Source organism: Diadema setosum, chromosome 6 (genome assembly GCF_964275005.1).
Source record: "Diadema setosum chromosome 6, eeDiaSeto1, whole genome shotgun sequence".
Classification (NCBI taxonomy): Eukaryota; Metazoa; Echinodermata; class Echinoidea; order Diadematoida; family Diadematidae; genus Diadema; species Diadema setosum.
In genome coordinates this window covers 41,026,117-41,039,565 of record NC_092690.1, presented here as the reverse complement: position 1 = coordinate 41,039,565, position 13,449 = coordinate 41,026,117, and the positions used below count along the sequence as shown (strand labels likewise).

Here is a 13,449-nt window from a genome sequence, read left to right as displayed (position 1 = left end):
CCATTTCATACAATAGCGTAGTGTCTTACGATAGTCGTAATACAGTAACAAAGAAGTTCGGATGATGAGACTCATGACCTGAAATAATATGAAATTATTGTAATGCAATGTCTTTAAATGAGATGTCAATTTCTTTACATTTAGATATATCTATTTAATCACATTTACATTCTATAAAGCAATAATTGTTAGATATTTTACTGCTCATATATGAATTGCCATTCATCAAAAATTGACGAGAAAAGAAAGAGAAGTATATGATATGCAAATAAATTTCACTTGCGGATAGGGCAATCATTCAAATGAAATATGGTTCTCAATGACCACAGAGAGAAAAATACCATTAATATCTTATTTGAGTATGTAACGAGTACAGCTAATATGATTCCGCCAACTAATTCTTGCCAGTGGATGCATTAAACAAGTGGATGCATTAAACAAGAGGTCAGTATTATACTGACGGGATATTTACATTGATCGAATACCTGTTCTTCCTGTTAAGTACAGGGCTTGTTCCCTACCAGGACTCCTTATTGAGACATGAGTCCTATCGATAGCACCTATGACTCCTGGATAGCGGCAGTACTCATAAAATCTCTGCTGGGTAGATTCAATCTCTTCTCTCGTAGTTGGAAACCTGATGAATTCTCTCTTCCTCCTTGCGATGGCTTCCAAAACGTCTCTGATGACTCTGCATAGCAGACGACTGTGACATTGATGCCTCGTCCCCATGCATCCGCTGGAATGAATCTGAATAAAAATATGAAACCACTTAAATAGATTTTTGCGTGGATAATCCTTTATCAAATGCAATTGTACACATTTGATTAAAATACAAAGAAATATATAATTTGATTTAAGCCTGTGAAAATGACTGATCCTACTCCCATACAAATAAGTTCCAAATGCAACAATTTCCCATGTAAACTGGAGCATCCCCCCCCCCCACAACAACAAAAAAGGTACAAAATGATACGAAGAAAAATGTTTGGCAGCTCTGTTAAATCACTGGTATGAGGAAAACAATTAAAAGTCTAAATAAAAGAAAAGCTGAGCAATACTAACATTAAGAGAGAGTATGCAGATCTAGTGCTCACCAGGGTACACATAATCTCCTGTATTACCAACCTTATAGGGAACCTCCAGCTCCCTCCCATTATGGATGGTCTTACAGAGATTGGTTATAAATCCCCTCACTACTCAAAACAACAATATGAACAAGAACAAGAACAACAACCACAACAACAAAAGGACAAACATATAACATGCAATTTGTAAAATTTAATGAGCAAAAATGTATTAACTTACCAACGGCATAAAAGCAGAGAGTGGTCAACACCTGCACATGAACAGGTAGTGCATCATTCCAATCTGTGTCCCTCCTCAGATCACCTCCAAGCATATTGATGAGGTGGAGTGCAGAGTATCTTTCGAAAATCTGTAGCTCACTTGAAAAGCTTCATCCTCATACAGTTCAAATGGATTCCGCCTGTCAGCCAATCCTCTTCGAGGCCTTTCAGCTCTCTAGGAATGTACGGAGGAATAATTTGGACAATAATATACATGTACTTAGAAAATGTGTGGTAAAACAAAATGATTCTACTTGTTGGTCATAAAACATATTCAATAATGAGGTTTATGAAACAAATATCTACTATTCTGTTAACATTTCCTTGGTGCTGTTCACCTCAGCTCTATCCAAGAATGATAGCAGGGTCTGTACAAACAACTCCTTGGGAGTGAGCATTTCATCCTCATGATCACTCAATACTTGGCGTTATTTCATCTTAACTAATTGAAAAAAAAAACGAACTTTAAGGTGAACAAGAGTATTGGGGAGAACATTACTGTTATATGCTTAAAACAGTAATGTGCCTCTTAATTGTCCATCTAATTCACTTTCATAGGACGACAAAATAAAAATGAAATACGCAAAGACAATAAATTGTCGTCACTAATGTCAGTTTGTCAACTGTCAACTGGTGATTATCATGAATTTCTTGAGCCAAATGATCAGTTGTAAAGTACAAGCATAGTCCAGTCAGTAGAATACACAGAATTAAATAGGTGATCTTTAAAATGTCATTATTGTTAATGCCCACTACTCTAATTTGCCACACATTTAACTTGAGAACTATAATTATAAGAAGCACCACTGCGTGCTGATGTACATGTGTAATTTGGAAGAATGATAATTTAGTTAGATTATATTAAAATGTATGTCAACTTTAGCAGTGGCCCAGTTGCCACTGGCAAAACAAAACTTTTCTTGAGCACCAAAAGCTGAGCCCTTTGTGGCCCGGTTGGCCACTCATAACAGTCATAGCAATGTTTCCTGATTAAATTTATTCATGAAAGTCAGAAATTTGTGCTTTCATTCTGCATTGCAATTGTATCCGAAATTGAATTTGCCCACCAATCATCTTGGTTAAGCGGCCCAGTTGGCCACCTGAAAAATAAGTTCAGCCATGTATGTCTTACTCATTATTAAGTGAATAATCACTTTGAAGAAGCCATGTTGTCCTATTTCCATGCTTTATCGTACAAAGGAAAACATTGAATGTTATATCAAGGCAAGCAACAAAAAATGAAACAAAATAATACCTCTCAGTCTTTGGAGTATAGCTGGAGATGTCTCAAATGGTTGCGCAGCCATTATTGGTGTTTCCTACATTTGGTACAAAAAGGACAAAGATCTTAACTGTATTGAAGAGATTGATTCAGACTATCAAGTTTTATGACATTTTCAACAACAAAGACCTGCGAACAACAAATGAATGCAGGTTAAAGGGATAGTACAGTATTGGTGAAGATGAGAATTGGGCGTTTAACTTTTTGCGAGATACCAAGAAAACACTTATGAAATAGTACAGAGCATACCATTTTAAGAGGAATTCAAAGTTTATTTGATGAAAATCGGGTTTGGAATGACTGAAACATCAAAAAACAAAGTAAAACAAAGCGATCGTAATAAAGTGTGGGTCCCACACTTATAAGAATCGCTCTGTTTTGGATATCTCAGCCATTTCAAAAACAATTTTCATCAAATAAACGTTGAATTCCCCATGGAATTACATGCTCTTTCATATTTTATAAGAGGTTTCTCATTATCTCACCAAAAAAAAAAAAAAGTTACAAACCTGAAATTAGGTCTCAACTAAAACTATACGATCCCTTTAAAAAGATGTACCCAATAATGAATTTAGAGATTCAGCCATGTTAATACATTTTTCTTTTGCAAGTAAATTATTTGGGAATTTTAAACTTCAAGATGTTTTAATGAAATCATTAGAAGTAAAAGAGAAGTTGTGACATCTTGACAATATTTGAATTATACATAAAAAGAGCTTGTGGGTCTAGCGCCCATACTAGCACAGCATGTAGTATTGCCAGATTTGGGGCATTTTTGTAAATTAAACAAAAGATGCTACCCTGGAGCACCCTGGGGAGCTACACTCACCACATGTACATTTTTAACTCCCCACCCCTTACAGATTTCCCTCCAAGTTTGGTTAAAATCTGCTTGTCAGTTGTTAAGATGGGAATGGTGAGCGATCGCTAGAGCTCACTTGAGCTATTTGGCTCAGGTGAGCTGAAAACACTAATCAGAAAAATGCAGATGGTCAGTGCCAAATTTGGTAAAAATCTTTCCAATTGTTTTCAAGAAGATGGCAATGTAGAAAGGATGTTGTTGCCGCCCCAGGGCCCCTCTTAAGAGTATCCCATTTGTACAATACTCCCTCTCCACATAGATGCTTACCAATTTTGCCATTTACACAGACCTAGTGATGACAATTTTTTTTTAACAGTAATAATCTGCTTATTTACTCATCTGATTTCTTCAAATATTTAAAATTCCATATCTTTTTTTTTTTCATTCTCTAATACACACTTTTATCATGGTGGATTTTAGTTTAAGGCTCACGATCACCCATGCAATAATGAATCTGTTTCCGAATTTCATTTGAGTTTACCACAGTGGAATCTTACAATGCAATGATGAACACATAACTTTCTCACAGGGTACTGTACAGTAAGTTCAAGCTTGTAATTATGATTAATAAAATCTCCACAAGTCCTGTTTTTAAACAGGTATTCCACATTTTTAATTCCTCCCCAACTTGTGCATTTACGAAAGGATTCTACTTACGGTTTTGTTCTTTACAGCAAAACCAGGTTTCCTGTTGATGGCAGTCAAAGGATGTGTCTACTGCAACAGATAAATCACATAAAAAGGGAATGTCATCCATCTAAATTTTGATAAGTAACTCAATCATTTTCAAAGCAGGATCATGCCAATAATTATATCGAAGAATAAATCGTCGGCTGGCCAATATAATTGGTAAACACACATCACTACATTACATACCTTCACACATCAGTCACTTGTTTTCCGCATACAATTTGACAATTCTCGAGTAGAAGCTCTTATGATTGAACATTGTTAATGTAGTGTTGTACATCATTTCCGCATACGATGTGCTTCGCAAATTTCACAATACACGTGTACGTTCCTTCGAAGCTCCGTTGTTGGCAGGCAAACAGAGCTTCGATATCGGAGTTTACCCTGTAGTGTTAGCAAAGTACATTGTATATCAAATAATAATATCACTACTTGTCTTGTATGCTAGCTTTTACTACGTAACAAGACATCAGCGAGTTGCGACAGATAAAAACGATGGACTTTTACGGTGGCTTACGAAAACACCAATCAAACATTAAAATGACCCAATACTAAAAATTATAGACTAGTCAGCGCAGTGGGACTAGCGCGACAAACACACCTCGTAGGACCTAGACTAACTGCGACCAGCAGCCCCATACGCATAGCATATGAACGCTATGCGTATGGGGCTGCTGGTTGCAGTTAAGTTAGACCTAACGACACGTGTTAGACCTACTAATCTATCATATACAACAAATTACTACAGATGTTGGTACTCACCAGCAAAAGGTTGCAAATTGCTGTAAAAACAGTATAGGCCTACGGTTCTCTCCTTGAGGAGACACTGTTCGTGAACGATTGCTCAGCCACCCCAATTTCAATTACATTAGTAGTAGGCCTACGTCCTACTAACGTTACAGTACTAGGTCTAGAATCTTAATTCTAGGCCTAGGCCTAGATCTACTAGAATCTAGATCCTAGTACAGTCTACTTACACCGTTAGATTTCTACTAGCCCGACCAGACGCTGTTAGTACGCTGTCACAGCGACTGCGCTGTGTATAGTTTATTCCATAGTCTACTACGTTACGTGTGTAGTACTACGGTACGTAGTACTAGTAGACAGTGATCGAGTCAGTGCAGCTAGATCTAGATCCTATACAAGTTACAACTCTACCTAGCCTAACCTTGCTTGCGATACGCACGGATGCACACACGCACTCACTTTTACTTTGTCTCACTTACACTCACTTTTGTCCCAAAAGGAACTCTTGCCAAACTGAACAATTAACATAACCGCGGGTGCTCCTTGGAATTGTACAGTTATCAAAGGCCTAGTCCTATAAATAACGTTACAGTACTGTCCAACACTTCGCGTTGCGTGGGGCTGGTCGCAGTTCTAGACTAGGTCCTAAGTTTTAAATGTTAAGGATACGTGAGAACTCACACTTCACTGGTTACCTAGGCCTGGCTAGGTCTCTCGTTTGAGACTGATCCTAGATCCTCTACGCTCTAGACCTATGCTAGGCCCTAATTACTATTTTGGAATGGTGTATAGGAAGATCAAACTTTTTCTTCAATTCTAGCCAGTTTTGTGTGCCTGCCTGACCATGAGCAGGTAAAGAATAGAGAGAACTGGCAGAGCTCAAGGAGTCAAGCAAGGTCACAAGGAGAAGGATGTGTGGTATGGTAGCTCGCCGCTATCTATGTGCGAGAGGGTGACACAAAAATATACGTGTAGGACTACACAAAACCTGCTGACGATAACGCATCTCTATATCAAATCCCGTGTTCTGCTAGGTAGCATTGCATGCATTTTATACCATTAATCTAAAATTTTCTTCACAAATAAAAACAATGGATGATAGCGTAAAACACTTCTCATCACTATAAATGGATAAATTACTCACGATTTTCTAAAAAGTTGGAGCGAACGCTAGTAACTCTCTAACCATCAACAACTCTTTATTCTCTTGCCGAGTGATTCAAGAATTGCCGCGCCGACCACCAACTCTCGTCTAATGTCTGCAAATGTCCCGAAATGCTGCTCTGTGATTGGTTAAATCCACGGTTTCAGTTGAGTCCACTGTTTCAGACCACCCCAAACAGTTGACTCAAAATCGTGACGTAGAAGACTGCGGAGAAACCATGGTTTCTGCCGAAACCACCTTTGTGAATCGCAAGTTGAAACCATGGTTTCAAATCTGCGGTTTGAAACCGTGGTTTCGAGCGAAACCACCTTTGTGAATTCGGGCCAATGGGTTGTATGATTTGTGGTTTCGTTCTCTTGGGATGACCACATCACAATAATAATAATAACTAATGATAATGACAATAATGATGATACTATTGCTACTGCTACTACTAATAATAATATGGATAATAATAAATAATAGAAATAATATATTGAAGATAATATAAAGTTTTGGTACCTCAAAAGTTTCCCTGAATTTCCTTGTCTTAGTTTGTGTTTCAGGTTAAAGTACCTTTCATATAACTAACATTGAGACTTACTCGCCCCAAAGTGCTCTCATGTCTTAGTAATCATGCAATTAACTGCGACCAGCGCATGCGCACACGGACATCTTATCCGTTCATGGATTTGAAATTTGTGCGCATGTGATGTGTGCGCATGCGCTGGCCGTAGTATTCAGTGTAGCTCTCCCAAGGTCCTCTCGACCGAGTCACATTCAGTCATCAATTCGAACAGAAAGGGACTATTGGCAGAACCAAACGTTGCCCGAAGCCTGTTTTCAATACTTCAACTTAACTGGTAAGTCTTCAAATTGAAGAAATTTTTGGATTTTAAGTTGATATTTACCTGCGATACTAGTCTGTCATGATCCTGAATGCTACAATGCGAAGCCCCATTTAGCTATGCGTATGGGGCTGCTGGTCGCAGTTATCATGCAATAATGGTTTCGTAAAATACGTGTACAGTACTACCTCGCGGTACCGCGGCGAATCAAACTAACGGCTCTGGTACGAAACCATTATTGCATGATTACTAAGACATGAGAGCACTTTGGGGCGAGTAAGTCTCGCAGTGTAAGTTACATGAAAGGTACTTTAACCTGAATCACAAACTAAGACAAGGAAATTCAGGGAAACTTTTGAGGTACCAAAACTTTATATTATCTTTAACGAAGCGCATTTTCAATAACATACATGTTCAAATCCGCTTTACCAATGGGATGAGAAGGATAAACACCTGGTCATTATGGAACTCGTGAATGGTGACCTAAAAGATAAAAATGTCAGGCATCTTTCGGGTTCTTCAGTAGTAGAAAGTCACATTGCATTCATAACTTCTCAGAGGCAAGAGTGTAAAGTTTTTATGACATCGCCTGTGTTAAGCCAATCTCGCATCAAGCTATGCTAAGTTGGCATTGGGCCCAAGGAATTGATGGAATTGTTAATTTTTACCTTTCCCTTAAAATTCTTGTAAATATCATTCGACTTGTTTACAGTCTAATTCGTCAAGAATTCGTTATTATTGTTGTTATTATCATCATTATTCTCTACTCTATGGTATCGCATTATCTTTACGTCATCGCCGGGTTTCATACATTACTTGGAAGGAACCAAATTGTCACGAGTAAGAATTCGAGGATGTCCAGACGCTGATTTCAAGGATGTCAGAGCGTTTGTTGATATTCTTTACATTTCCCTCTTCGTGTATAGATATATACCTTCACTGTGCGTGATAACCAATTATATGACACCCAATCCATCCGTGACTGCTCGCGGGTTAGGATTCCTTCCGAACATTGCGTTTCAAGGAGAGCACATGAAGCTGCCCTCGTTTATCATACGTTAGTTGTCACTGTAATGCCCAAAAAGGCCTTTGCAAAGTTTCATTCCCTTTTACAAACATTTAAAGTATAGCACATGAAGCTGCCCTCGTTTATCATACGTTAGTTGTCACTGTAATGCCCAAAATGGCCTTTGCAAAGTTTCATTCCCTTTTACAAACATTTAAAGTATACTCACCATTGACTTTACTTGACGAAAATTGTTGTCAGTTGGGTTTGCTTTATCAAATATGAACTAATGTTCTCCATATTACTGCGCATTTTGGTATTAGCTGATGCTCATGAAATTGTGTCATCTTGTGGCTTATTATGAATGATTCATTTCATTTTTCAATTCATTTATTTTTCATACTTCTCGTATATGAATATTACATCAGGAATAATAATACAGGTTCTATTACCTTGTAAACAATGTGCAAAAACTAACAATATACATGGTAATAACACGTCAATTATAAGGATAACTGGTCGAAATCGAATGGGGTTGAAAAAAGAGAAGTATGACGGGACTTTCATGAAAGCAAGCTTGTTTGCCTGCAAGGCTGTAAGCCCCAATACATCAGTGTTTGTTAAAAAGAAACGGAGAACGGATAGACCATAAGACCAGGTGAGTTAATGGCACCAAACAAGAAAAGCGGGCATGCCTATGTGATAGAGAAAAAAGAAAGAAACAAAAAACTATATTAAAATGTGAACCGTTATTGTGACCGAGCTATCATTTGTTTCCAGAGAAGAACATGATGCTTTTAAAAGCTACTTTGGTATACATTATAAACTGTTGTTGCATTAAAACTATCACAAGATTATGTTCAGGAAAACACAAAAAGTAACATGTACAGCTATTAAGCCATTTGGTGCCTGCCGTCAAGCTCTAGGTAGAAAGTGAGAGAGAGGTAGAGGGAAGGAGGAAGAGAGGGATTATGATTGTCTTTACGAACAAACATACCATTGACCATCGATTTCAACTTAATTCTGTGTGATTTTTTTGTGAACAATAGCTAACTGAATAGGAAACAGGATACTTATTTTTCATGCTGAAGATTCTAACCATGAGCATGCAGATATAGATATTATGATGAGATGCTGTCCAGCGGTCCAAATTGAGAGGAGCAAAGGTAATTTTCATCATGCTTAGGTATACTCTGCTCTTGACTATGTTATTTTCATGTTCTTTTTATATTTGCATTTTTTTAATTCGTTTGCAGTATACCTTGTAAGATTCAATTATCAGGACTAACGAAAAGCTCCTTGTCTTCAAAGCCTTGTCAAGTGTAATTACTACGAGGACAGAGTACTACTTCTCGAAATAAACGGTCATTCACATTGATTTTCGCTTTGTTGCAAAACAACAAGCCTCCCAATCACGCACAGCATAATTGAGCATATACGTTAAAGGTCCAGTTTACCTTTGGGAGCAGTGATTTCAAAAATTTTCAAGATATCATATTTGATGCATATGTGTAGGTCTGTTGTATCATAAAACATCCTACCATATGAAATATTTGCAATAAAACCTAAAATATAAGGAGATATCAGGGTTTTTCTCAATAAACCGTAACTGTATACGGTTTAGACTGGAAATTTTTTTATTATAACTATTGTTCACATTTTGTGTATTTAACAACACTTAACATCGATTATACGGATTCAAATTTTGACAGTGGTTGTTTCTATCCCTAACTCACATTTTAGAACTATTTTATAACACTAATGCTTTCATCTGCAAATGGTAAATTATGCCTTTAAGAAACAATGTACTGGTAGCTGTTTATGCTCCTATCTAGGCCTATATGAAATGCCTTGAAAAGAATTTATAAACCTCATCCAAAGTCGTATTTAAAGGTACAATATAACTTTGCCAGCAGTGATTTAAAAAAAAAAAATGTTGAGATATCACATTTGATGCATATGTGTAGATCAGTTGTATCACAAAGCATCCTACCATGTAAAAATTTTGCAATAAAGCCTAAAATATAAGGAGGTATCACTAATTTTCTCAATACACCATAACTGTAGACGGTTTAGTCTTGAAACATGTTTAACTATAACTATTGTTCACACTTTGTATATTTTACATAAAGTACACTGATTCAAATTTTACAGTGGTTGTTTCTATCCGTAACTCACATTTTAGAACTATTTTGAAGAAGTATGTAGCTAGGTTTTTGTTTCGTCAGCAAATGGTGAATTATGCCTTTAAAGAAACGTTCTTTATGCATGACATGAGCGCGCAGGTAAAATGAACAGCACGTTGGAAAAAGTCCCATGAAAGATTTTGTATGTATGTACGGATTTGACGGTACTGTTAAAAGAAGAAATATTTAAAAGTTCAGTTCAGTTCAGTTCAGTTTATTCTATTTTCGCACGGAACCTGCGTCAGCCAATGGCTGTTCTTCAGCTGGTCCGTGCCCATAATACTGAATATTCACATGATATATATCTTTATCCATCAAATATGTTTCATAATTAACTATATTTCACCCTTACACCTTTGTTTTTACTACATGGATTTAATTTCATGTCTACACGAAAAACAAAGCCGGAGAAACTCCTAGAAGCACTGATACCTCTATACAAATTGAAAATAACCAAATTTTTCTGTCAGTCTTATTTTTCCGTTCTACAGTTATTGACAGTAAGATACCAGAGAATTTTAAAGTTTATTTGATGAAAATCAGTTTTGAAATGGCTGAGATATCCAAAAACAACGTGGTCCTTATAAATGGTTGCACACACCTTTTACATGGACCTTTATGTTCTACACTGTTTTTGAATATCTCAGCCATACTTATAACTGATTTTCATCAAATAGACTTTCGATTTCTCTAGAATTGTATGCTCTTTTTTCTTCATATAAATGGTTTCCAATTATGAGGCCAAAAAAGTTAAAACCGGAATCCCCATCTCAATCAAAACTATATACACACGGCCTTATACTGAAATTTTAGTCCCCGACACAAATCGTCTCGGTTTAGACTGGAAAATATCAATAATGTAGCCATCAATTCCTTCTGACATTGTTATTACATAAAGACCCGTGTAACAAATGTTTGTTTATTTGAGGAAGACAATAGTGGAGGGAAGAATAGGAATTGCGCTAAAATTGATGTACTGGCATTCCCCTTTTTTTGGGGGGGGGGGTGGAGGGTTTGGGGAGAGATGATTGACAGCAAATGTGTGTGTGTGTGTGTGTGTGTGTGTGTGTGTGTTTTCATTTATAACTGTGTGAGCCTTGCTGTTTCTACGCGCGCCGCATACCCGAGTTTCGCGACAGAGGGCTAATTCCCATAGGTTAACACGTAAAAATAGGGGACGATCCCTGCGTCTGTGTGAGTTAGCTGTTATACGCGCGCCGCGTACCTAAGCTGTGTGTAGGGATGCAGCGCGCAGTGTGGTGTAGAGCTCGAGCCGGCGCCAAGTGGAAAATTGTTAACATTTACAAATTGATGATTTATTTTGCTGCTCAAGATTCCTTAAATGGGTGTTAATGATGATATGGACTGTCTACTTTCGGGGGATACTACATTAATTGCCCTCACTAGATAATTGTATTACCCTCGTCAATACAATACTAGTACAGGCAATAAGTGTCGTATCCGCCTCAAGGCCAGTCCATATAACATTAATATGGACTGGCCTTGAAGGGGATAGGACATTTATTGCCCGAAATAGAATTTTATTACCCAAGTCGAAGACGAGGGCAATACAATTCTAGTGAGGGCAATCAATGTCGTACTAGTATCCCACGTAAGTAGACAGTCCATATCATTATTACCCATTTCAGGCATCTTCGAGCAGTAACTTAGATCATTACAATGTAAACTTCCCGATTTAAGGTAACAAAATCCACTGGGCGCCAGGTCGAACCCTACACCACTGCTCTCAACTACACCCACATGCTTGCCCGCAACCCCTATGCACAATTCAGGTCGCGGCGCGCGTCATATCTCTCTATACACTATCATAATATAGGAGTAAAATGACACGAATCTTTCCCATGCTGTCCCCTGTAGGGGAGATCCTGTATAGGCATTACATTGTTTATCTATCATGATAAAGGATGTTGCCAACAGACATCTACACAAGTCATGATGTATATGATATATCCCATACACATAATACATTCCTTTTCAGCAGTGAAATTTATTTATATATAATGACAGACCCTAAACGTTTAGAAATATTTTCTGAATGAAGATTTATACGTTGCATGCTCATATTTTATGAAATGCATGATTTTGAATATCTAGGTGCTGATCAGGTCGTGTACAGGACTTGACGGATTGTCTTGAATATAACATCTTTTGTAAAGAAGTACACTTTTCTGTATTTGTGAGATAAATAAGATAGATAACACTTGAGATAAATTGCGTATATTTGCTGCATGCAGCACCATAGTTATTTGAAGTTTAAATGCTGGAAGGAAACCTGAGCATCCTTATCTTGTTTAGTAAAAACAAAACGAAAAAAAAAAACCCTTGAAACAAAGGAAAGTCTTACACATTCAATATTATTACCCATATAAGGTAGTTTTACGATACACTCGGTTTGAGGCTCACCATGTGTAGTCCTTGGAAGGACTGTTGGAATGACAGGAGAAAGGAAGAAAGAAAGGTCGGAGAAGAGGTAAGGAATTGAGTGAGAGTATTCTTTCTGGAGTGAGTGTAGTCCTTAAATGGAAGAACCAAAGAGCTTAGGAAAATAGTCTTTTCCTAAGCTCACCTATCTCTTTGGTTCACAGTCCTTTTGTTTTATTGCAACATTTTGTAAAATAAAAAAAAAAAATGGACGGACGCGTACGCGCGCGCGCATATACGCACGCACAGCTCATATTCAATTGAAATTTAAACCGCCAATTTTAAATCCGATTTTACTCGTCAGGATGGACGGTGACCCCCCATTTTCTTTGCATATTCTGAAGGCTGATGAATGGTACATGTCATTTCATGGGTTTGCGATGCTGGAAAAATGATTAAAAGATGTCAAATTTCTTAATAAAATAAAAAAGTGCAAAGTAAATTTTTAAAATGACGTCATCAAATTCTAAGTTCACTCGAGCGTAACTCACTTATCCTTTGGCAGTTTGCTGATTTTCACCCAGATTGACCAGTTTACGTGTTATCTCTATGGGAGTGCAGTTTTTCTGGAAATGAAAATTGACATGACTATCTTTTTGGAGCACTAGCTCACTTATCCTTCGGTGAATTTCTCCCAGATTTTGATATCTTGTAGCTGAGACTTTGGGCTATTGTAATGTGCCCTCCGTTTTTTCATACGACGTCGATATTATGTCGAAAAACTTGGTTAAAATTGGCACTTGGCTTCGATGCAGCGTCCTTTTGCTTAATATACAGGGCCTATGGAGGATGAAATAGGTCAGTGCATAGCGCATCCGACTTGTAATCCTGAGGTCCCCGGTTCGAGGCTCACCCCTGCCAAATTTTTTTCCCTTTTTTTTAACACTTTTTTC

General features: G+C 37.4%; 1 long non-coding RNA gene across 1 annotated transcript; it reads right to left on the bottom strand.

Moving 5' to 3' along the window:
- Positions 1-1,334: 1,334 nt before the first annotated feature.
- Positions 1,335-4,199, bottom strand: LOC140229838 (uncharacterized). The gene is made up of 3 exons (XR_011901315.1): positions 4,151-4,199; positions 2,605-2,668; positions 1,335-1,524 (listed from the first exon to the last, which is right to left on the bottom strand). It is a non-coding gene; the product is annotated as an uncharacterized lncRNA (long non-coding RNA).
- Positions 4,200-13,449: the final 9,250 nt, after the last annotated feature.